Raw genomic sequence first — 24,437 nt, 5'->3', positions numbered from 1 at the left:
CCACAGGGGTTGAGGCAAAGGAAAGCCAGTGAGAGATCTGGAGTACAGATTTATTAGTCTTCAGCGTCACAGTGATGTTGGGAGCCGTAAGTGTATTCGAGCTCTAAGCAAAGGTTTCGAATAAAGACAGAACAGTGCAGAAGGCCAAGTTTTGAGCTCTGGGTAATACCCAGAGTAGAGAGCCAGGTGAACAGAAGGACTGGGGCACTCCGCACACTTGACAGAAAATTCAGTCCTGAATTGACTAAAGCACATTGCTTGCAAAGCCTTGCTTGAGACAGCTGCTGGTTGATAGAAACAGCTCAAGAGACATATCATCATTGTTTTCCTCCAGTTTTCTGGATTGGTAGTCTTTAAATCTTTTTGCTCCTTTATCCTTATAACAAAATCATGTAAAGCACACTATCCCAAACTCCTAATTTAGCTAAATAAAGAGTTTAGGATTAACAGGTACACACTACTGTATATAAAATGGATACGCAACAAGGACCTACTGTATTATCACAGGGAACCATATTCAGTATCTTGTAATAATCTATAATGGAAAAGAGTCTGAAAAAGAAGCAGTATGCTGTACACCTGAAACTAACACATTGTAAATCAGCTATACTTCAATAAAAAGAAAGTCATTTAAAAATTAAGAAGAGTTCATTTTTAAAAAAGCATACTATCATATATGTGTGTGTAATGTAGAGAAAACATGAAAACAAATTTATAATGGTGAAATAAATCGATAAAGAATGAGTTGTAAGGTATATCGCTATAACGAACAGATTATTTTGTGCACCTTATGCAATGTTTTGAAAGCAACTTTACTGAGGTATTTCTTATGTACAGTAAATTACACTCAGTTGAAGTCTACGATTTGGTGATGTTTTGGTATTAAATGCATTCATTCATGAAACCACCACAGCAACCACAGCCATCGAGATATTTCTATCAGCATCAAAAGTTTTCCTCCTTCTGCAGTCAGTTGTCCCTCTGCCTCAGCCCTTGGCAATCACTGATCTCCTTTCTTTCACTGTAGCTTACTTTGTAGTTTTCGAATTTTATATAAATAGATTACAGTATGTACTCTTTTTGTCTCTTTTTTCCTCAGTCAATGCCTTTCCTTTTATTTGCTGTATGGATATACCAAAATTTGTTTATCCATTAACCTACTGATTGGGATTTAGGTTGTTTCCAGCAATGGGCTATTACAAATACGCCAGCTACAAACTTTTTAAAAATTAAGTCTTTGTGTGCATATATGTTTTCATTTGTCATGGGTAAATACCTAGTTATGGAATAGCTTGGTTGTTCTAGGTTATCAAAAAGTATATGGCTATACTAAAATTATCACATTTTGCAGAAAAAATATTCATTCATTCTGCATTCAACACACAGTTTTGAGCAAACGCATTTTGTGCTTTGAGAGCCAAAGTTAAATATTGCATCTCTGCTTTTGTAGGAATTTAATTTAAGAAATACAAATTTGGAAGTTATTTATAAGATTAAGTTGGTGTTTGTAGTCACTGGAGAACACAGTAATTACTTGTCAAATGATTGGTCAATTTGAGAGAAGAAATTTAACATTCTTGGCTCTGTAAATTAAATGAAAAAGAAGTAAAACCAAAATTAAAAATCAAACTGAGATTAAATGCAATATGGTACCCTGGATTGGATCCTGGAACAGTAAAAGGACATTAGTGGGAAAATGGGTAGACTGTATATAGGAACTCTGTGAAATCTTTGCAAATTTTCTGTAAATTTAAACTTATTTAAATTTACAGAAACTTAAAAAAAAGTTTCATTGAGATACCAAATGCATAATTAAGAGTTTCTGCTCAATAAAATTATAAGCCAAGAAATAAAGTGAGAAAAACAGTTGATGTATATATGACAAAGATGCATCCTTATTTTTTTAAAAAAATCATTTATTTTATTTATTTTTGGCTGCGTTGGGTCTCGGTTGCTGCGCGTGGGCTTTCTCTAGCTGCGGCGAGCGGGGGCTACTCTTGGTTGCGGTGCGCGGGCTTCTCATTGCGGTGGCTTCTCTTGTTGCAGAGCACGGGCTCTAGGTGTGCGGGTTTCAGTAGTTGTGGCACACGGGTTTAGTTGCTCCACAGCATGTGGGATCTTCCCGGACCAGGGCTCGAACCTGTGTCCCCTGCATTGGCCACTGCACCACCAGGGAAGTCCCAAGATGAATCCTTATTAAATAAAATGCAGTTATAAGTCAATAGTAAAAATACTAATCTCCTCTAAGAAAAATGGGCCAAGAACATAAAGGCAGTCAATAAAATAATTTGTACATATGGCTTATGTAAGGAATGGATCCTATTTCCTTGCCTCATGTTTCCACAGGAAGCCATCAGCCTTAGCCCATTTCCCCATTTCTCACTCTGTCTTACGTGAGGAGAATTTACTTATCTGGTTTTAAGGATTTAGGAGAAAAAAATCGCACATGCATGGCTCAGCTCTTTCTCTATTTTCTCTTTTCTTTGGATGCACCTCTGCTGCTCATATTTCAATGTTAGAAGAATCTTGGGACTCCCAATTGTTATCTAAAGTTACATTTTCTTTTTTGATCAGACTAAACATTAAGAAGGTTATTTTTAGGTTAGTGTGATTCCTGCTTCAGTTTTTAGTGATTATTAATTTACTCTGTGTGTGTGTGTGTGTGTGTGTGTGTGTGTGTGGAGAGTGTTATTAATTATCCAAAACTCTGACAGCTAATAAACACTTGAAAATATTAATTCTCCATGGTAATCAAAGCAATGCAATTTAAAACAAGAGGGTACCATTTTTTTCTACTACCAAACTGATAATTTACAAAAGCTTTCAGAAGGAAAGATAGCTAGTATTGAAGAAATTGTTATGAAAGGATCTTTTAAACTATAGGTAGAAATAAAAATTGGTGTAGTTTTTCAAAAGACAAATAAGTCATCAGTTTGTATCAATAACCGTAAAAGGTTGATACTCATTTGCATTTTTAGGTAAAATCTAAGGTAGTAATCAAAGATATATAAACAAGAGTGTGAATCACAGCATTGTTTGTAATGGGCAAAAATGGGAAGCAACTTGTCTGTAATAAGAAAATATTGTACTACTTATGATTAAAGCCATAAAAAGCATTTTTTGAGGAGTATTTAAAGAACTGAGAAAATGCATACGATCAAGTACAAATTAAATAAAGTATGATGTAATACCATGTGTGTGATCCTACTTTTGTAAGCAGCCTTTCTCTATGAAATAAGTTCTGTAAAAAGCATTTTTCTAAAATTATAATTTGAAAAAGAATTTTGTAACAAAACAAAAATATTCATAAACATAGTCATGGAATAGAATATTAGGTGAGATTATTCTTGTTTTCTGGACTTGCAGCTGAGTTCCAAAGCTGAGAACAAAAGTTAATTACAATATACCCTGGAGAGATGGTTGTCTTTGGGGGGAGTACAGTGTTTGGGAAGAGAGGTCCAATGCAAGGGACATTATCAAGATGCCTGCTGCATGGAAGCCAGTGTGTCATTATTAATCAGAGAAGCAATAACCAGGAAAATAATGGGAGAATATGCTAGTCTCTCCCAGTAAAACTAGGAGAGATTTGCCCCTTTTACCCTCCCCTCCTTTGGAGGAGTTAGCCTTTAAGAGGAAGGAGGTGGGGTGTCAGGATGCCTCACTTCACTTTCACAGCTTTTAAGAGTCAACTCAGATCCAGCTTTCACTGGTGGCAGGGGAATAGAAGAGCTTTGAATTCAGTTTAAGGTTGAAATTTTAAAACAAAAGGACTGAGCCTTAAATATTAAAGCGAGACTGTTCTAATAATTGAAGGTTTATGTGTGTGTGTCAGTGGGCGTGTGGTTTATTGAGGAGTCTGAACTCATTGCAGTATACACAGGAATTGATTTTATTTCCTTCCAATCCCAATTGGAAAACTCTAGCCTTCCTTTTTTGTTATTGCAACTTATTATGTTGGCCAGATTCTACATAAAAAATTTACTTTAAGAAAAAAATAGAATTGTGTTTGTGTTTTGTATCTATATGAATGAGCAAAAAGGGCTAGAAGAATACACACTAAAATTATAGATAGCTATCTGTTGGTAGTGGGATTATTTAGGCATTATATTCATATATTTAGTCTTCCCTATCTTTTCAACAAACAATAAGTATAATTTATAATCTTACCATTATATATAAGAATATGTCTTTTGAAAAATTGTAATTAAACATAATGTTCATTGTGTTACTTGATTTGCATTTTAGAAGGATCCATATACTAGTGTCATTCTTCAAAGATTAACACCTCAGGAAAATGTTTCTCCAGATAAACTTGTAAGTTTTCTTCTGTCAGACAAAAATATGGGGCCTCTTCTGCTGTATTTACCAGAACACAAAGCTAAAATTCATTGCTTAGCTGTCACTGACACTGATTTTGCTCTCACCACATCTCATCTAGAATGCCTTGGCTGCCTTCTAACTAGCCTCTGCTCCAGCCTCTTCTACCCTCAACACTGCCTTCTGAGGGATATTTCTGGAATGCAAATCTGGCTGTGGTTATTTTCCTGTTGAAAGCCAAATCTGGGCCTGGCACACGGTGCCCTTCCCCCTTAGACTCCCCTTAAATGCCATCCCGGGCGTCTTGCTTCTTTCCATATTTGCATCCTATTCTTTAACTTTATTAAATTACTTGTAATTTTCCTAGAGTGCTGTGATCTTTTTTCATGCTTTTTCTTAGTTTCTCATGCTTTTTTTCTCTTCCCTCCTTTATTCTTGCTACTGTCTCTTTCTTTGGAGAAAACTTCTAATTTTCCTTTAATGAGCTTAGTTTTACCTGGCAGAATAATCTATTCCTACCTTGTGTTCCCAGCACCACGTATACAAAACTGCAGTTTTTTTTCCTTATTTGTGTGTCTTGCGTATAAATATGGGAAGTACTCAAAGTATTCAAACCATGTTTTCCTCAACTAGCTGAGGGCTTGTTTATGTGATGGATGTTTAATACTTACATGTATAAAAGTTAGGAACTTTATGTACATTGTCTTTTTTAATTCCCTGCAACACACCTAGGAGGTGGAAGCTTAGAGACACATTTATTGTGTTATTTGCTGACAGAACAGCCTTCATCTGGAGTGTTGCCAGTTGCAAGGAAGCAGAAGGAAAAGGGACATGGAACCACATGGTGGGTTTTGAATATTTGCCCGTTTTATTGACCAAAGCAAGTCACATGACCACTCCTAAGTACTGTACAACAGGATGGGTATATATAGTCCTTCTATGAGGATGGCACCCAAGAGAGGAAAAATGAAATATTTGGCAAACATTAGTATAATCTATCACAGGGAACTACTTTGTTTACCACTGCCTATTCAGCACTTATTACTATGCCTGTATGTTGAAGATCTCAGTATTTGGTGGCTGAATGACGGAATGTCACAAAGCTAGTAGGTGCGCCAGAGCTGTGATTTGGTTAGTCTAACAACAGAGCCCATTCTGAATGAGTTTGCTGTTTGTATTACTTAGTCTCAGATACTTACTAATATCTCTTTCTCTAATCTCTCTCTGCTCATTCTCTCTTGTGTTTGCTTTTATTCTGTAAAGCGCAGGGAAATATCTGCAGTGATGATTAAAGAAGAGAAAGAATGACCTCAGAGGTAGAAAGAGGCCAGAAATGTATCATTTCAGAGAAATCAGGTTAAGGAAAAAAAATTCTGAAGGAAAAGAACAAGAGCAGTATCAAACATAGAAAGAGATTGATTAGGAAAAAAGACTGTAAGATTTGGTTAGAAAAGGTCTTTGCTGTCAGATACTTCCATGAGGCCAAGGGGGCAAATAAGTATTTTCAGATTTGATCAGACTTTAAAAGGCAGAAGTGATAGTGACAATATTTATCTTTCAGAGCATTTGGAGACTGAGATCAGGGGTGGGAGTGCTGTCAAGATTGTGTATCGGAGAGATACAGGTTTTTCTCTCTGCAGTATATTCAGGTGGTCTAAGTTCTTTATTTTCTCGGATACACAGAGGAAGTATCTTTAAAAATGCAGAATGGATTCTATCCCTGAATAACCACATTAATCTCCTTGAATGACTGCAGTTAGTCTCAGTAATTCTCTACAGAAAAAAAGTGGACCTTCAAATATTTAAGTTAGATAGGCACTTTTTGAAATTCTAGTAATCTTATTTTATGGGTAAGGTAAAGTATGAAATCATAAAGATTAATCGAATCATTGCTTTCTCACTTTTGAGATTAGACTGTGTGTGGTCAGAAATGTGTATTAATACAAGAGATTCAGTGGGGGCAATTAGAATTACTTGAAGAGGAGATCTAGAAGCAGAGGAACAGCACACGTTTTCAGTAAGATGGATCAAAAAATTTTTTTAACTTCTTGGATTTAGATTTTTAATTCAACCTGTACTCCTTGATAGCAGAGACTCTGGGAAAATTAATCTCTTTGATTCCTACTTTTTTCATCTACAAAGTAGGGATAGTAATGTTTATCTTGATGTTTTATTATAATAAATAATAATGTATGTGGAATATTGACAATCAGTGGTAGCTCCGACGATGTACTAATTGAAATAATTACAGTGATAATGACTCAGTCATCCACTTTTAGTTCTTAGGAACTTGCAGGATAAGAGAGGTTAGAAATAATTTGATCAGCACTGATTTACTTTTGGACACTTCCTGTATCCCTGTAAGATAAATCAGGGTTAATGGTGATGCATGGAGGTCCCCAGCAAGGGAAATTTCTTTCCCCAGAGCCTCAGAATCCATTTAACTACTTGAAAACTTAATTAAAAAATTTCCGGTACCCTGACCATAACTTGCAAACCCTACAGCTTGTGTGAATCCATTGAGGAGAGATGCGTGCAGAGCAGGAGACAGGGCACTCTGTCTCTAGTGATGACTCTAACTTGAACACAGCTTGGTCAGGCACAGGGAGCATAGCTCATGCTGCCCTTGGAAAGAATAAAGTGGTGTGTCATTTATAAACAGCAGCCTTTTTATTCTTAAGTTTGCAGGAGAGTAATTACCATAGCAACAGCTATCCCCTCCGATGCAGATAAGCACAAGAATATCCCTTATTAGAGAGACTGGCAATTTGGGAGGTTCTAATCCTGTTATGATTTATTTTAAAAACCCTTTAATTTTAAAGCAATTTAACAAGTCCTTTTGTCGTATTTTCCTGGGAAGTTGCATAAATTCCATATAATAGTTCTTGGGGCTGGAAGCTACCTCCTAAAGAAGTCTACTTTCTCCAGTCCTGGCCTTCAGACAGATAAAGTTTCTCCATTTAATGAAAATTAACTGAAAAATTAATTGCTTTAACCGGTTACCTTCAACAAATGGTCCTGGCCCTATTCGTACCTTAAATTTATCTTGATCATAGTTTTTCCTAATCCAGTTCTTCTTCTGAATTCCCTGTTTTGGTTAATGGTACCTGTTTCTCTCTCTAGAAATAAAAGTTCACAACTGAGTGTCATTTGATACTCCTATACTACAGCCTAAAATTGTTGACCTCCTGCCAAATTTGCTGTCCTAATACAGTGATTCCTAGCCTGTGTGAGAGTCACCTGTGGAGCCTTTTAAAAATACTGCTCCTAAAACCCATCCCTGGATATGTTGGGGTATAAGTATCTGTATTTTGAGTCATAAAGGTTTCATAGATATTGAAGAATAAATGCAATATAAAATACAAAAATAAAGTGTGGATATAATAAAATGATTTTTTAAAGCTACCATGCAGTTCAAAAAGATGGAACATTACCAGTAGAACTGAAGTCTCTTAAGTACTACTGGTCTACCATTTCTTTCTCCCTCTCTTCAAGGGAAATTTCTATTCTGAATGTTAACATTATTTTCCCCTTAGGTTTCATTGTAGTTTTCTTACAGATATGTGTCTTCCTAACCAACATATGGTCAAATTTTGTTTGTTGAACCTTATGTCTATACTCTGTGACTTGCCTTTTTTATTCTCCATTATCATTTCGAGATTCGTCTGTGCTGGTGCCTACAGCTGTGGCTCATTTATTTAATATAGTACCCCACTTACCACTACAACCCAATTGATTCATCCACTGTCCCATGGATGGATATTTAGATTGTTTTTCTTTTTTTCCCCAGAGGCACATATTATACAACTTTTTTAGGGCGTACACCTAGGAGCAGAATTACTGGACTGCATCTTCACATTTACATTTTCAGCTTTCCAAAATAATGCCACTTTTTCCCCCCCATAGTGGTTATATCCATGTACTCCCAGCCGTACATGAGAATTTGTGTTGTTCCATATTTCTGTCTTCACTTGTCAATGCCCAACTTTTTGGTTTTGTTTTCATACTGGAGGATGTAAAGTAGAATCTCACAGTGATTTTAATTTGCCTTTTCTTGATAACTAATGAGGCTGAGCATCTTTTCTTTTGTGTCTTTACCATTCTTGTTTCCTCTTCTGCAGAATTCGTGTTCTCTTTTGCCATGCATCTGAAGTTTTAAAATTCCACAGGTAATTCTGAAAGCAGCCAGGAGTGAGAGGAACTGCCTCTGTGTCTGTCCCTTCCTCATTGTTCTTACTGTGTCTGCACATGTTCAGGCCCTCATCACCTCGGAACATCTCATCTATTTACAGTACTCCTCTCACTGGTCTCTGAGCATCTGGTCTCCCACCATTAATTCATCTAACCAGGTTCTTCTTCCTGGAACTTGGTTCTGACTGATTATCCAACTTCCTTGTAGAAAATGTTGCTGACTTCATATTGCCTGCAAATAAAGTCTGAACTTCTTGTACCTTTTTGATTAATACCTACCTACGTATTGGGTACCTCTAGTTTCATCATATACCTTTCACTTCTGTCGATCCTAATATCTTGTTAATAGCAACATGAGCACCACGATTTCTTCTTTCATGCCTGGTCACCCATGAGTTCCACTGCTGTAACATTTTGTAATTGTATATAGTTCCTTTATTCTACTTACCACTTTCTACCTGGTGTTATTGTTGCCTTTGCCAGGCAGTGAATCCATGAAGGTACAGTCCTTCATTTTCCCCACCCCCATCTCAGTGCCTTTTATATACTAGGTGATAGTAGTTTTTTGTGGATGAATGAAATTGTGGAGTGGAAATAGAACCCAACTTTTAGAATTTAGTCTTCTTTTTTTCTTTTTCCATTAAACCGATCAACTCCTCAGGGCCAAGAACTGAGTCTTATGAGTTGTGTCTATGATTTTTCCTAACTAGAGTATCTTTCACATGCTTGGTGTGAAGATGAAAGAAGGTCATGGGCTTTATTGTTGATTTGTTTTGACAAATGTTTTGAAAATTACACAAACTCTACCTTTAAGATGAAAGATACTTTGAAAAAAATTCTTAGTGATGAGAAATAGTAAATATTTTAATGTGAGTCTGCTTAAAGAAATCAGTTTAAATTTATTAGAAATTAAATCTGGTGATCAAGCTTTTTAAGTAACTGGGCAGTTTTACTTATAAAAAATATTGACAGGGCTCTGTATGCAAAAAATATTAAAGGATTAATTATGAAGAAATAGAAAGGAATAAGACTCAATTCCTTGTGTGACTTATAAATTGACCCTAAAGTCATTTCTACATGAATGTTCCAAAAAATATTTTTAGAGATGACATCATTGAAATATATATATAGTCTCCACCAAAATATTCCATATATATCCAATTTATTCACCAATAGATTCTCTTGTTTAAAACCTTTCTTGTCATTTTACAATCTCATCTTACAATAAAGTTTTCTTGGTAGATTTTTGTGCTGTTGATTCTGAATGCAACTTTGTTGCTGCTTCCTCAGGTCTCTGAGTTGGGCTGGTGTGCAAGCAATAAGGAGGACCAGGTTCAGAAGCCCAGATGAATCAGGCTCCTTAGTGATACCCCATATCATGAGAATGGTTACTTTGGATGATACCAAAGGTCCAGTAGACCTAGCCTATCTCTCAGAGTGAAAGTAGAAGAATGTGGATATTTCTTTAATGAAATTTCCCTATATCATTTAGATCAGTAGCAGACCTGCTTGGCTGGTAACTCCAAAGTATTTCTTACCCCTTTCTTCTTTTATGTCTTGTCCCCTTACACTAGAAGTTGAAAATCCAGATACTTGGATGTGACTCAAAGATACTTGGTGAAAGACTATTGAGAACCTTTGAGAATGATAATTTTCTTCCCAATGAAAAGGATAGGCATATGAAGAGAGGTCATTGACATCATTCCTTCCCTTCTTTCTTGGGATGTTGTTGAGGTGATAACTATATATGAAACTGTAAAAGTCATTCTGTGACTACGAGGGCAAAAAGCCAGTGCACTGAGCTGAGGTATGGAACACAAGAATGGAAAGAGGCTGGTTCATGATGATCCTATTAAGCAACAGAATGAACCCTGGAAAAGCCACCTCCACACTTGGTAGAAGTGAAAAATAATTGTCTTATTGTTTACTGTTCATTGGGTTTTCTGTTATTTGAAGCTGAATACATCCTAAGTGATAGAATCACCCATCTGTAATTCTCTCTATAATCTTCTTTTTTTTTTTTTTTTTTAACATCTTTATTGGGGTATAATTACTTTACAATGGTGTGTTAGTTTCTGCTTTATAACAAAGTGAATCAGCTATACATATACATATGTTCCCATATCTCTTCCCTCCTGCGTCTCCCCCCCCCCCCATCCCACTATAATCTTCTTGAAAATATCTATCTATCTATCTATAATTTTAACAACCTCTTGGTGAGTTTTTCTGCTATCTGTCCTGAAATGAGCTTCACAAGACTCTCCTTTAATTTCTTTTCCCAAGATTTTATAACAACTTCTTACTCATTCTTTTTATATACTACATCTTTCTGGCACTGGGTGTGAATACTCTTATGATGATGATATTATCATCATTATGGAAATCTGACTCATATTAAAATTTCATCATATTTTACATCTGTACTGCCCTAAAATGTCTGTGCTCATCTACATGTAGGAATGCTTGGTTTACAGAAGAATTGCTGATTTTGCCCCTTTACTGCATTTTAACAAACTCTTCACCTACAGGACAACTTTCCTTCCCAAAGTCCACATTTCCGAGAAATTCATGAGACTTCTTATTTTGGAAAAATTGCCTTATTGGAGCTAGGTTTACCCAGAAATCCTTGTAATGCTTCCTTGCAAAATAACTTTAGTAGATAAGTTGTTATTTATCTTTTTGTCCATGCTTCCTAACTTCCTGATGGAATTTAATGGAATCATTGAACTTCAACCATAGATTTCCAGCGAATATGGGGCTTTTTGTTCTAGAGTGGGTGTAGGCAGATTTTTCCTGAAAAGGTCCAGAAAGTAAATGATTTAGGCTTTGCAGGCCATGTAGAAGGTCATTTTTGTTTTTATAACCCTTTCAAAATGCAAAAGCAATTTTTTTTTTTTTTTTTGCGGTACGCGGGCCTCTCACTGTTGTGGCCTCTCCCTTTGCGGAGCACAGGCTCCGGACACGCAGGCTCAGCAGCCATGGCTCACGGGCCCAGCCGCTCCGCGGCATGTGGGATCTTCCCAGACCGGGGCATGAACCCGTGTCCCCTGCATCGGCAGGCGGACTCTCAACCACTGTGCCACCAGGGAAGCCCGCAAAAGCAATTCTTAATGGTTCATACAAAAACAAGGCGTAGGTTGGATTCTGTCCATGGATTGTAGTTTACCAACCCTTTGTCTAGAGGGTTATTTTGCAATGTAAGCGTAAGAAGCTTCCACAACCCCCAAAATAGCTGAGAGTACTTAACAAAAGTCAAGAAAGGGAGAAGAGAAAGAAAAGAAAGTATTCTAGCATTTAGCATTTGTTGAATATAATAAGCGAGAGTCCCTGAGTAGACTCAGGTACATATCTTTTGGAGTGGGTTATTTCTACTGAGAACTAATTTTGCCATTTGTGGTTTGTTTCTGAAGATTTTGTTCTCAGAGGGCAACATTAAGTTCCCTCATTGTAGTCACAGACAACCTCTTTGAAAGTGTTAAAAGTCAAAATCACAAGTGGTGGAACGATATGTTTTCTTCTTCAATCAGTGGTTTTCAATAGGGAATAAATAATAGGTTAAAGTAATGGTAAATGTCAGAATTTCATGTGTCACTTTTAAAGATCAAATTTTGTATAGTCCTGGTTAAAGTTATTAGGGGTATAAGTAGTATATAGTCCAGTGAGTGGAAGGGTGTACTAGGCATTAGTGCAGTTCAATACTGTTTTCAGTTCTGCTCCTCTGAGCATAGGAAGTATGCCCTTATCTGCTTCTTCCTTGAACATGTAACCTTGTCACTTTCTATGATGAGTGAAAGTGAGCAAAAGTAAGCAATGTCACATGGACTTGGAGAACATTTCATGAATGAGAAATAAACTTCTGTCATATTAAAGCACTTAGGGTCTTCCCTGGTGGCGCAGTGGTTAAGAATCTGCCTGCCAATGCAGGGGACACGGGTTCAATCCCTGGTCTGGGAAGATCCCACATGCCGTGGAGCAACTAAGCCCATGCGCCACAACTACTGAGCCTGCACTCTAGAGCCTGCGAGCCACAACTACTGAGCCCACGTGCCACAGCTATTGAAGCCCGTGCGCCTAGAGCCTGTGCTCCGCAACAAGAGAAGCCACCGCAATGAGAAAACTGCGCACCGCAATGAAGAGTAGCCCCCACTCTCTGCGGCTAGAGAAAGCCCTCGCACAGCAATAAAGACCCAACACTGCCAAAAATAAAAATAAAAAAATAAATTAAAGCACTTAGACTTTGGGGATCATTTTGCTACTCTTGCATAATCTAGCCTGTCCTTACCGAGACAAAGATATATATCGTTGTGGAAATTTATAAATTGGTGGAAGTATATAATATACAAGTGTATATAATAAGTAATATATAAGTAATAAGTATATATAATTATAGAAGTTTTATTTTAAAAATAAAACTATTTTCTCAAATACAAGTTTAAGGAGATTTCTATTATATAAAGGTATAAATTGTGCAACTACTTAGAGCAGAAGCTGGAATGGCTCCTTCTAGCCAGCCTTCCCATCCCTCTCCTCACCAGACTTTGAGATCTCTGAGATCCTTGGGTCCCATTTATAGAACTCCTAAGTCTTAACCAAGCTCAATTTATAAACCACAACTACAAGAAGATAGATTTTAGTTCAATAAAGGGAAATACTTTCCCTCAGTCAGAAATATCCAAAGATGGAGTGGGGCACTAAAGCGGGAGCTGCTGTCACAAGAAATGTTAAAGCACTGATTGATTATGCTGGGTATGTGGTAGAAGACATTCTCTCATTGGCTGGCCATTTCTAGACTCAGGGTTTCTGATTCTTAGATCTCTTTCAATGGATAACCTCCTCTATTATTCTTTATCTCTCCCCCACTTTTTTTTGGTCTAATCTATCACTTCCTTTTTCATTTTATTAAAAATCCATTTATCTATCAATCTATCTGTATCCAGTAGTGTGCTTGTACAAAGCCAATATAACCAAATTTTAAATTTTCAGTAGTTTTTAGAGCTAGTTGTTAAGAACACAGACATTATTAAAAGTTCCATTATGTAAACTTACAATGAAATAATTTATGTTAAAAAACTAGGTAATAACACTAAAAACTCATCACTTCCTAATTACTTTGCTACATATTACTATTATTTATGCTCTTGCGATTATTTTCATCGATCACATCTGTATGGTGGAAACATACAATGGCATGCTACTGATGTCTCTCCCAACTTTGCCTTCAGTGATGTACATTGATAGCTTGAAATCAGCTATGGTGGGAGTATTTATAACAAATCATCAAACACTACAAGTCAGAGTCTTCTCCCTGGAGAACTGCTTGCTAAACATTTACCAGCACTCACCGTGTCCATCTATATCTCTCCCTGCCTCTAGAATTTAAGCTCCATGAGGATAGAGTCTATGTCCACTGTTGTTAGTGCTCAGTAAGTGTTTATTTATTGAATAGATTAATGACAGGGCCAGCAGAGAGTTTAAAAGAAGCAAGATGAGAGAAACCAGGGAACATGGAGTGGGAAGGTTTTGATGAGGTTGAAATTGCTTTGTGTTCTTTTGGCTGTGCCTGCCTGGGCTGTATTACACAGACAGTGCATAGGAAATGGCACCTAACATCATTCAGTTTGCAGACAGGGATTATGCCTCCCAGTTCTCCAAGGAGATCTTTCCAAAGCAATCTCTGCATCATTCATAATTTCCTGAAGAAAATTTGACATCTTTTCTTTGCTTGTGGTATCTAATGCAATTGCATTTGTAGGCAAGGCTGCTGATTTGGGGGGCAAAGAGATAAAATCTTGACTCAGAAAAACCTTAACCCCCAAAACTCACTCTCAGCAAAACCAAAGAAGATAAGGCTGTGAAGTGGATTGTCTGTCAGTCTAGAGAAGCCAGTACAATTAGGTGGCCATCAAGGAAAACTGAGAAGGGAAAATGAAGGCAAATTACACCAACCATCTTAAAGAGGTTTCACTGAAAAGTTCCCTAGCCTGAAATCTATTGGTTATCTTAATGAAGTAACTAGAGACACCAACTTTTGACCAGTTGATCACGTATAAAAAGGTTTTCAGGGCTTCCCTGGTGGCGCAGTGGTTGAGAGTCCGCCTGCCGATGCAGGGGACACGGTTTCGTGCCCCGGTCCGGGAAGATCCCACATGCCGCGGAGCGCCTGGGCCCGTGAGCCATGGCCGCTGAGCCTGTGCGTCCGGAGCCTGCGCTCCGCAATGGGAGAGCCCACAACAGTGAGAGGCCTGCGTACCGCAAAAAAAAAAAAAAAAAAAAAAAAAAGGTTTTCAGAGGGCATTTGAGCCGCTGTACACCAAGGTTCATGAGCTAGCAATCTGTAGGCAGTGTCTGGGCTACAGATATGTTAGGTCTATGTGGGAGTTAAGAAACTTGAATTAGTTTCTCACAATTAAATATCAGGGGATTTCCACTAAATATCTGGATTTCTGACTTCTCTTGAAAATTCAGTATATCCAGTAACAACAGACCTGTATTCCCACAAGGCGAAAATCCACTTGAGTCAAGTAGTTTTACCCTCTTTAGATGGGTCATAAACTCTACAGCTCATCACGTTCCCCACCATGTCCCAAGGTCCTGATGTCCATACCTGGTCTGCCCTGTTCCGTTAGGTTATTTGCCCGGTCCTTGTATTCTTTTGATATTGTTGAATAGCCATTTTCCTATGTAATATTGATAACATCTGACATTTGGGTGGCTAACAGGGGCTACATTCTGTTGTTTAGGGGCCAGTCATCCTTCCACTAGACAGTTAACCTCCCTGAGTCTCATTTTCTTAGGTGTAAGTGAAATGGTTACCCCACATGATCACTAAGGCTTCTTGCTACTCTGGTATTCTATGCTCGCACTGAATAACCTAAACACTTATACTGTTTTCTTACAGTTTTTGTTTCTAGCTCATATTTCTCTCTCTATGCTCTCTTTCTCCATCTCTATCACTATCATTACGCAAAATATTATTTTTCTCTTACTGTGTATTTTAGACCATGATGCCTAAAGGTTATCTGTGGTAAAGAGAAAGAGTGTGGGACTTGATGGAAGTAGAGAAGTGTGCCTAACTATCCAGTCTCTATTCTTTCTTCTTATAAGAGAGAACATTTGCTTTGTTTAGAGTCTCTATAGGGCTTGAAGCAGAAAAAAAATGATGATTCTAAAAGAGGATTCTACAACTCAGGGAAAATACTTCTTTTTTTTTTTTTTTAATTTCCACTGTATTTTCTGAGTATAATTTGCTTGAAATATCAAAGAGGTCAATTGCTGAAAATGTTCATTGTATACTTTTCTAAGCAGAATATAACAGCTGGCCAGGTCTTTGGCATTAAGCTACCATGGTGATAGATATCCTAGACTTACATATATAAAGGACAAAACAATTTATATTTTTCTTTGTAGTCTACATAAAATACCTATTTACATAAAGGATAAAGTGTTTACCACATCTAAATGTACAGCTTTTGGAACAGTATTTCTCAAACTTGGTTCACAGCCATAAAGATACTCTCTCTAGTATGCTAGCTTCTGTGGTAGCTTGAGGACCCGATATAAGGTAAAAGCTGATGGGCAGCCTTGTTGGGATATGGTTTTGTTTCAGGCACATCTAATGGATGGTACTTTCATGATGCTTTTTTTTTCTGTTTGGATATAAAACATCATTATAAAAATGAAATACTTTTTTTTTTTTTTTTTTAGTTTCATCCCTGGATGAGATATGCATCGTTACTTGTGTGAAGAGTTTTTTTCTCTCAATTTTTCTGTTCAAATTAAGAATGTATCTCTAGCCAGTGAAGCCTCTGTATGTAATTTGTATTTAAAGGGCCTAAGAATTGACACTGTCTTTCTTAAGAGGAAAGGTATTTCACTGATACTTTTTGCTATTTTGTGTTCTAGATTATTAAATAAATGTGCAGAATGACAAGAAATTTAATTGGCTCCTGAGTGCAGAGGATAATATTAGAGTTTATGTGGAAATAAAGATGTTTAAAGAAAAACCCTATAGCAGAAACACATACTTTTAAGATTTAATAAGGTGTCTAATTTAGAAAATTTTGTTTGTACAATTTACAGTTTGGTCCCACTGATTCTTTCTTCTTCCTCTAGATCATTGCATTTTTTTTTTCTCTTCCATTTCTTTATTGCAGGAGCATATAGTGCTAGTGACTGATCTAGCCCTGGGAGATGACTTGAAAATACCATGGTACTCTAATTGCATTCATTCCTTTACTTTCTTTTTCTTTTAATAAAAAAGGCAGAAAAAAATTTCCTGTTTCTCCTTGGAGTTTTTTGGAAAAGCTCTTCTAATGTTAATCATTCCTACTGATTTATAAGTTCTTAGGTTTCTGTGGCTTAAAAATGACAAGTGCAAGTGAAGGTTTTTGTGAAACCAATAAAGACCTTGAAGCTAATAAATGCTTTGTATGATTTCACTGTGTTGAATGATGAGCTTAAAAAGATTGTACGAGGAAAAATAATTTATTTCTAAAACCAGTTGTAACTAGTGGCTTGTGCAGTAGGCATATGTAAGATATGAAATTTTGCTCTATCCTTTAGGATTTGGAAATAACTATAACAGCTGAAGTTAAAATCCCATACTTTTTACCTTCAGCTTTCCAAGATTAGGTCTGAGTTCTTTTGTTAGATGCATATTTTTCTGTGATTTTAAATATAGGAAAAAAAGAAATAAGCAAAATGAAGGTAGTGTATGTGTATGCTTCAAAACATGAAACAAAAAAAGGTGTTCATCAAAGTTAATAGAAAGCTAAACTGGGGAATTCCCTGGCGGTTCAGTAGTTAGGACTCGGCACTTTCACTGTCGTGGCCTGGGTTTGATCCCTGGTGGGATTGGGGAACTAAGATCCCACAAGCAGAGCTGCCAAAAAAAAGAAAGGAAGAAAGAAAGAAAGTAAGCTAAACTGTGAAATCTAACCATGTCCTTAAATTCAGTTAATAAATAGTCTAACAATCAGGAAAGAAGAAATAGAAGGCATCAGAATTGGAAAGAAAGAAATAAAATTGTCTCTATTTGCTGATGACGTGATTTTGTATAGAGAAAATCTTAACAACTCTAACAAAAAACTGTTAGATCTAATCAATGAATTTAGTAAAGCTGCAGGGTACAAAATTAACATACAAAAATCAGCAGTGTGTCTATACACTAACAGCAAAATTATCTGAAAAAGAAAGAAAATGATCTCATTTACGAGAAAAAAGTAGTTCTATTAGTTATTATTCATCAACAAATGTGGTAAGGATTGTGGCTTAAATATATATAGTTACATTTATATATATATATATATATATATATATATATATATATATATAAATGTATATACAAAACTATGGAAAGCATGAAGTTGTAATGGAAGTAAATGAATGTAAATTCCTCAAAATAAATGTAGATTAAACCAAGAAGCTATATTCAGTGTAGCATACTTTAAAATAATTTATTTAAAAGAATAAAAGTTTAAAAAGAGAAACATATAGTTATGCTTCTTAAACTTGATGCCAAAAATAATGACTAATTGAATTTTAATAGAATGATTTTCTTAGGACATTAAAAACATTATCCTGAATTTTTAAATGAATAGGTGTATTTTTATTATAACCTCTTAAAAGTTTAGTTGGTCTGTCTTTAGAATTTTTCGGTATTATGATTAGCACTAATGATACTAAAAATTTTTAAATGCAACACCTTGATGATTCAGTCTGGGAAAATAGAAATAACAATGAAAAAATTTTCAAGAAAATATGAGCTGTTTAAGGCCATGTACCACCTCTTATATTATTTTAAACAAAAAACTTAGGAGTGCTCATTAGTTACCAGGCCCTGTGCTGGGCACCGGATTAATTAGACATACTTCCTGTCTCCAAGAACAGATGAAGTGGCTAGATTTGTTCCTTGTATGTGTATTATTCATCTCTGTGCTTTTAGCATCTAGTGCAAAGCTCAACACATAAAAAGCAGTCAATATCTGCTAGATGCGTTGAATTAAATATTTGTTGCCAGAGTGAAAAACTAAGATTTTGCACTCACTAAGTTGAGTCATGTTTGGGCTTCTCAGAAAGTTTGTAAATGGAAGAAAACAGAGGTGTGGGACCTCTTGAACTTGCTAGGATGCAAATTATTTAACAGTATTCAAATAACAGCATTGCATTTAAGCATTTATAGTGTTAAACATTTCTATTTGTTGTAACACTTAGTATAGTGGAAAGAGCAGGAGTCTGGGGGTAAGATACCTGTGTGATTGTGGGCAAGTGCCTACCGTCTTTGAACTTGAGATTTTTCATCTTTAACACGAGGGCCAAAGAAAGTTTCTTAATCTGAAGTCACAAATGACCTTAATGGAGGCCTTGAATGACTTTATATGGTATTCAAAATGATGTGTGGATGTTTGAGAGTATATATTTTTACCTGGAGAAAAACTTCAATAGATTCTCAGGAGTCTACACTCAAATTTTCTTTCTGCCACCCAAGTTTAATTTCTGGTCTAAACTGTCTCTAAAGTTTATTTTACTTTAAAAAATAGTCTTTGGCATAACATGCAAAAATTTTGTTCGTAATTAAAGTTAGGAAATAAAACTTTCAGCTTGTTATTATATAAGAGAAATCCCATTTTGGGTCATTCTCTGTTTCCTACCTTAATCAGATAATTAACCTATCAATCAGCTAATGAACATCTATTGATAACTGTTATATATTTTGAACTGTCGTAACAAAGGGGAACAGTGAAGTGTATACCAATGTCTTCCTTCAAAGAACCCAGACTAAAACCCAAAGACTAAATCAAGCTAATCTTTCATTTCAGTGTAGTTGTAGAGATGAATCTTACACCATGGAAAATTAGAGGGAAGCTGTATTTAAGACTATACTGGCTGTAAGTGAAACATATTATTCATTCTAACTGATGTATTTAGGAGATATTTCCAAAGTTTTGTGTTAATCCATGCAAGAGAAATTTATTGAGCACTGACTGTATGCCAGGCACAAAAATACACTAAAAAATAATACATGGTCTTTCAACATTAGGGACTGTCATAGTGTGGGAAATAGACACAAAAACAAATCATTATAGTGTTGTGATCCAGTATTATATTCAGATATGCAAAAAGTGCATGAGAAAACAGAAGAGTCACTCTAAGCTGACCCACAAAATGGCTCTCAGTGGTCTCAAGTCTAATTGAGTGGTACAATAAATAAACAACTAAAACACAGGACAAAATATATTGTAGCAAAATTTGCTATGAAGTTCCATGCTGCTTCTGAGGATGGAGAGTTCTCTATCATCTATGGGGAAGGGAGTTTGAGGGAACAATCTAAAAAATGCTTTGAGGGCTTCCCTGGTGGGGCAGTGGTTGAGGATCCTCCTGCCAATGCAGGGGACACGGGTTTGATCCCTGGTCCGGGAAGATCCCACATGCCGTGGAGCAACTAAGCCCGTGCACCACAACTACTGAGCCTGTGCTCGAGAGCCCGCGAGCCACAACTACTGAGCCTGTGTGCCACGACTACTGAAGCCCGTGCGCCTAGAGCCCATGCTCTGCAGCAAGAGTAGCCACTACAATGAGAAGCCCGCGCACCACACGAAGTGTAGCTCCCCGCTCTCTGCAACTAGAGAAAGCCTGCGTGCAGCAAGGAAGACTCAACACAGCCAAAAATAAATAAATTTATAAAAAATAAATATATTAAAAAAAAAGAGAAGGTTTCTCACCTTTGAGAAAGTTGTGGAACCATGATTGGGATTTTTTTTTTTTTTTTTTTTTTTTTTTTTTTGCAGTATGCGGGCCTGTCACTGTTGCTCAGTGGCCATGGCTCATGGGCCCAGCCGCTCCGCGGCATGTGGGATCCTCCCGGACCAGGGCACGAACCCCTGTCCCCTGCATCGGCAGGCGGACTCCCAACCACTGCGCCACCAGGGATGCCCCATGATTGGGATTTAATAATAGTTCAGATGAGCAGAGAGGGAGCAGCAGAGCAAAAACATTGGCTATTGGCATATTCATGACACACATGTGTTTACCTGAAGTAAACCTCTAACGTTAGAAAAGTAAAGCGGGGTCGAGGGAGGAATCCGAACCTTATCTGTGAGGTAGTGAGGAAGTATTATTATGGATTTATGAGCAAAGGTAAAAATAAATAGAACTATAATAGAACTCTGAAGCTTACCCTGGAGTGAATTGAAATGGGGAGCGGGACAAAGAAAGAGAGCTGCTGTAGCAATAGACTGGAGAGAAGTCATGAGGGGCTGGATGGCGGTAAATGCACTGGGAACTAAAGGAAGAGAACAGGTTGCCGTGGCATTGCAGGGGTGGATGCGGAAGGATGCAACAGCTGCTGAGCGAAGGAAGAGGCAAAGATGAGTCAGGGATTTTGCACTGGGTCACAGGGAGGAGGCTGCTGTCGGCAGAAGTAAGAAAGTCAGAAGGGTGAATTGCATGAGGAAGGAAAGATGATGGTAGTGAGTTTAATTCTTATGGAGGTCAGGTCAGCATAGATGAGATTGGTTATGTAAAGCTTGGGAGCATGGAATATGAGCTGTATTTCGAAGGACAAACTGAATTTGGGTAAACGTGGAGGGAGGAGGGCGTTGGATATTCCAGGCACAAGGACCAGCATGCATGGCTGCTCATGAGTGGGAATATTTAAGCAAACCATAAGGAATATGATTTAATTCAGCAGATATTTATTGAAATTTACTGAAATGTAAGTTCCGTAAAGTCAGAGGTCAAGTTCATCTGACTTGTCATTCTGAGATAGTGTGGTGCCTAGTACTTGGCATGTGATGAGTAAATGCTGAATAAATAAATGAAGACCCACTCCATGCCAAGCACTGTGCCAAATCCTGAGAATAGAGGCAGAGAAGAATAAATCTGTGCCTTCAAAGAGCTCGCAGTCAAAAGGTGTGTGTGTGTGTGTGTGTGTGTGTGTGTGTGTGTGTGTGTGCTCAGAAACATACTCATTACGTTAGGACAGTCCCAGGAAGATCCTTAAAGGAAGATACTTTAAAACATTAATATCCTGGCTTCTCCTCCATTATTTGACTTCAGTCTTTGGAGCTAGATACTCTAATTCCTACATGGGAACTTTTACCCATGTAGGAATTAGAGTTGTATGTAAAGTACCTGAGGTACGTTCAAGAAGGCTCCACACGGGCATCCTCAGAAAATGGGTGGCATCTAGTGGGATGCATGGGAGCTGTGCCAGACATCTAAGGAAGTAGAGGAAGGAGCTGCAGACAGGGGGTGGTGCATGTGCACAGGCATGGAGGTCTGAAAGTGTATGATTGTTGGGGAAATTACTAAATTCCTAAGATCCATACGGATAAGGGAGAGGGAGAAGATGAGACTGGAGATTTAGATGGAGGCCATTTCTTAAAGAAGCATACCTATCATGCTGAGGAACTGTGGATTTATTCTGAAGGCCCTGGGGGTACACTGAGGGATCATGAAGAGAACAGGTGATGTCAGAGTTACATTCTTAGGCACAGTTGCCAGAAAGAGTGAGGCTGAGAAGGCCTAACTTCCTAAACACTGGAAACGTAGTCAGACCCCTTAGGAAGGTCCCAGGAAAAATCCTAAGGAAGATACTTAAAAAGATTCCTTTGCTGGCTTCTCCTCCATTTGGCTTCACTCTAATTCCTGTATGGGAAACTTTGCCCTTTCATTCCCAAGGTACAGCTATTTAGAGAGCCCATGAAAATTTCCTACTACTAAAGCCATGCGTGGCCATGAGAGACACCACATGTTAACAGTTAAAAATATGAAATATATTTTGGACTTTCAGCTTTTCCACTTCCTAGCTATCTGACTTGGCGTAAGTTTGGTCGTATATCTAAACTCGACTTTCTTCACCTGAAAAAATAAGGCTAAGATTTCATAAGAAAATACATTTAATCACTTTGTTAGATTATTTTTAAATCAGTACATGTTGAAAGATAGAATATATTTTTTCCAAGCAGCTTTTTTTGTTACATTTGCAAATAAGAAGTTTTGTACCTAAACATATCATTCTTCCAAATTTTTTAGGGATAAAGATAAATTTTTTAAAAGCTGTAATCTAAAATTTCCTTTCAGTTAAATATAATTATTCTAAAAATGGCATATCTCTACATATGCTTGCATGGTGAAGTTGAATATTACTTGCCTGTTTCTAGAGTGTGACGTAAGTGGGAATAAGACAATTATAGACAATTCTGGTAACGAAGTTGCCATATAAGGCTTATCTGAGTGGATGGCTTAGTTAGATTTGTTTGTCTGTTTCAGGTAGTTGAGTTTATTTTTTCCTGGTTTTTACTTTCTGTTTGATCTTGAGGGAAACAAACTACCATCTAACTGCATGTACCTCAAACATTTCTTATCCACGTCTTCAATATATAATCATAATGCTTGGTACATCTGAAGTGCCTGAGGTCTGACATTCACAAATTGCTTTATAAATGTGGATTTAGGCCTGTAGGCAAGATGGGAAAAGCAGCCAATAGCATAAGCGCATTTATTGGACGCTAATGATTGTACTGGTGCTGTAGGAGTGCTGTGGGAGCTAACAAAATTGAGAAAGAAAATTTTTTCTATGCTTTCGGGTAGCCTAATTTAGCCAGGCAGTCCAAACACAAATACTTTTTTGAAGAGGAATAATAGTAGTACACATGGGAGTGTTCAGGATTGCCTTGATGATGGGTCTAACGTTACTGAAGAAATGTGTTCTCAGAGCTGGAAACTTAGAGACCATTGTATTCTCTTAGACAAATGGAAGCTTTCCAGTTAAACTGGTTTACTCATTACTATTAACTTGGCAGCTGAAAATGGTTTATGAACTCATTTTGTGTTGGATTTGAAATTCAAAAAAATTGAAACAAAACAAAACAAAAACTAATTTGGGTTTCTTATAATCTCTTTTGTCACAGGAGTTTTGTTCCAAGACCGTTTAGTGACCAAAACCAAAAGGCTGCTTTCTTTAACATGTAGTTTATTTTCCACCTGACCATATTACTTGAAAGAACAGCAACTAAAAAGGGAGATAAAAAAGAAGCAGGGGGAAGACACAGGACATTCTATTTTGCTGCTTCTTGGCTCAAAAGTCAGAAAGAAGTTGTGGTATATATATATATACAATGGAATATTACTCAGCCATAAAAAAGAATGAAATAATGCCATTTGCAGCAACATGGATGGACCTAGAGATTATCATACTAAGTCAAATAAGTCAGATAGAGAAAGACAAGTATCATATATCACTTATATGTGAAATCTAAAATATGATACAAATGAACTTGTTTACAAAACAAGAATAGAAAGCAAACTTATGGTTACCAAAGGGTAAAAGGGAGGGAGGGATAAATTGGGAATTTGGGTTTACAGATGCACACTACTATATATAAAATAGATAAACACCAAGGACCTACTCTGTAGTGCAGGGAACTATATTCAATATCTTTTCATAGCCTATCATGGAAAACAATCTGAAAAAGAATATATATATATATTCTCTCTCTCTCTCTATATATATATCTATATCTATCTATCTCTATCTCTTTCTCTCTCTCTCTATATATGTGACTGAATCACTTTGCTGTACACCTGAAACATTGTAAATCATTGTAACATTGTAAAACATTGTAAATCAAAATCAGTAAAAAAATACTTTAGGGCTTCCCTGGTGGCGCAGTGGTTGAGAGTCCGCCTGCTGATGCAGGGGACGTGGGTTCGTGCCCCGGTCCGGGAAGATCCCACATGCCGCGGAGTGGCTGGGCCCGTGAGCCATGGCCGCTGAGCCTGCGCGTCCGGAGCCTGTGCTCTGCAACAGGAGAGGCCACAGCAGTGAGAGGCCCGCGTACTGCAAAAAAAAAAAAATATATATATATATATATATTTTATAAAAGATGGTGTGACCAGTTGGACAGCTTTCCAGAATCATAAGCAGA

This window comes from Tursiops truncatus, chromosome 1 (assembly GCF_011762595.2).
Source record: "Tursiops truncatus isolate mTurTru1 chromosome 1, mTurTru1.mat.Y, whole genome shotgun sequence".
NCBI lineage: Eukaryota > Metazoa > Chordata > Mammalia > Artiodactyla > Delphinidae > Tursiops > Tursiops truncatus.
The sequence above is the reverse complement of the archived record's forward strand: the minus strand, read 5'-3'. Positions refer to the sequence as shown.